Raw genomic sequence first — 2,382 nt, 5'->3', positions numbered from 1 at the left:
GGTGGATTCCGGCTCCGGGCGGGAATTTTGTGGATTTTTGGGGGCGGGAGGGGAACGCTGAGGGAATTCCTGATGGATTTTAGGGAATATGGACAAAAACCCCGCTGGAAACGCCGCTGCTGCTGCTGCTGCTGCTGCCACCGCTGGGACTCGGGGACGGGGTGGGACCGTGGGGGCTTCGTTTTCCGGACTCCTCGTTAATTAATTCCATAATTTCACTGATTTTCCTGATTCCGAGGAATCTGARCCCAGAATGAGGCCCCAGGGTGGGGTCCCGGCCCCTCCTGCCCCCGTGTCCCTCCTCGGAGACATTGCCTAACCAGAGTCATTAGCTGATCTGACTAATTAWTGAGTCATTAGATTCTCGAGCTCGWGGCTCGTTAACGAACCCTTGTCCYGCCTCTTCCTTCCCATCCCCCTCCACGTCCCTAAAACCCAACCACTTCTGGTGAAAACTCCAAGAATTTGGGGGCGAACCCATTTTCTGAGGTTTCCACCCGTAGAGTAATTAACAAACTGAGCTTAATTAGGCTCGATCATCCCCAGGTTTAATTTCCGTTTGATTTCGTGCTGGTTGGTCCAACCTTTCCCTGCTCTCAACTCCTTTCTCTGTCCGGTTTTTTAATTTATTTTGGGATTTTTCCACCCCAAACCGACCCTGGCGCTGGGATGGAGCCGTTCTGGAGCTTCATTTGGGATTAATTAACCCCAGGGAGGGCGGGGCTCGATGAGAACACGGCTCAGCTGCTGCCGGGACGGTTGGGAGGGAAAACAGCCTGGAACGGGTCATTTTGGGCGGTTTTCAGAGAATTTTGGGGCTTTTCCAACACAGGCTGAGTTGGAACGATGCAGATACACTGATTTTCCTGGATTTCACCCCGATTTTCCCGGGTTTCACCTCAGTCAAGGGTTTAAAAATGGAGCTGTTTGGACCCAACCTCGGCCCAGGAATTGTGGAAGCGTCGCTGCCAGAGGCGTCTGGAAATAACCAAATTCAGCCAAAATTCCCTTTTCTCCCCAATTTTGTCCGTTTTCTCCCCGGTTTTGTCCCTTCCACAACTCAGGGTTGAATTTTGRGCTGTTCCAGCTGTAATTTGGAACCTCATTCGTTCCCAGTGTCTCCGTTCTCCCCGTTCATCCCCTCTGCTCCAGTCCTGGAAAAGCTCATTTACTTTTCTGGATTTTGGTTTTTTTTTTACCATGAAAAGGTGATTTTCCTTTTCTCATCCCCYTCTGCCCTCCTTCACCCACCTCTCAAATCACATTTGCTACAAACCCCTGAAATTATCCCCAAAATTATTATTATTATAATCCCCAAAGTTATCCCTGAAATTACCCTAATTATTATTTTTATCCCTGAAATTATTTTTTTCCCCAATCTCATCTCCTCAGCTGCAAAAAGGAAAAAAATACTTCAACTGATTTTTAACCATTAATAAATCCTTCAGGATCCCTCTCCACAGAACTCGGACCTCCTTCACTGCTCCCCTAATTAACCCCTCCCCAAATTAACRATTTTTTGCCAAATAATCATTGCCAAACTCCATCGGTTTCCTYCCAATTCCAAGAATTTGAGCCGCCCGGAGCGGCCGTGACTCAGCGCCCATTTCCCCCCACCCTCCCTTTTTGGGCCGTTTATCCCGGAATCGATGGAGGATGATGGAATCATTTATTCATTAATTAACCCTCGTTATCCCAGGATTTCCTGGCGGGGGATTAACGCCGCCCACGCCAGCGGTCAGTGCTTGACCGGTGTGGCCAGCGCCGGATTACAGCGAGGAGGAGGAGGGAGGGTAGACCAGGGAGTGACCTTGGAGGAAAAAACAGCAAATTCCTGACAAAAACGGAAAAAAAAACTCACAGGTGAAACGTGGAAGTGAGAAGGAAAAAGAGAAAATTCGGCTGGAAATGAGGAACTCACCTGGAAGCTGCCGGCAAACCACTGTGGGATCTGTGGGAGGAATTTTGGGGCATTTGGTTAATTTTGGGACATTTGGTTAATTTTGGGACATTTGGTTAATTTTTCGGGCACTTGATTAAAAGGGAGAAGAGCTCAGAAATGGGGATTTTCAGCAGGAATTTTTTTTGGGATGGGGGCGTTGGGTTTGGGTGAAATCACAAACAGCCAAAGGGAATCTGGGGAGATCTGGGGGATCCATCCTCACTTATCCCTAATTTCACCCTCTCCTGACCCTCGTTTTTCCCTCATTTTATTCCCCCCATTCCCAATTTATCCCTCATTTCCCTCCCAACCCTCACCTCTGTTGCTCCATTATCCCCCAAACCTCCTCAGCCCCTTTTCCCCATCTCCCTTCCCATTCTCCCTTTTTTCTCACCCTTTTCCATGGAATTGTTGAGGCTGGAAAAGACCTTTGGGATCAC

This window comes from Malurus melanocephalus, unplaced genomic scaffold, assembly GCF_030028575.1.
Source record: "Malurus melanocephalus ecotype Western Australia unplaced genomic scaffold, MMel_1.1 scaffold_3275, whole genome shotgun sequence".
NCBI lineage: Eukaryota > Metazoa > Chordata > Aves > Passeriformes > Maluridae > Malurus > Malurus melanocephalus.
This window is presented reverse-complemented; position numbering follows the sequence as displayed.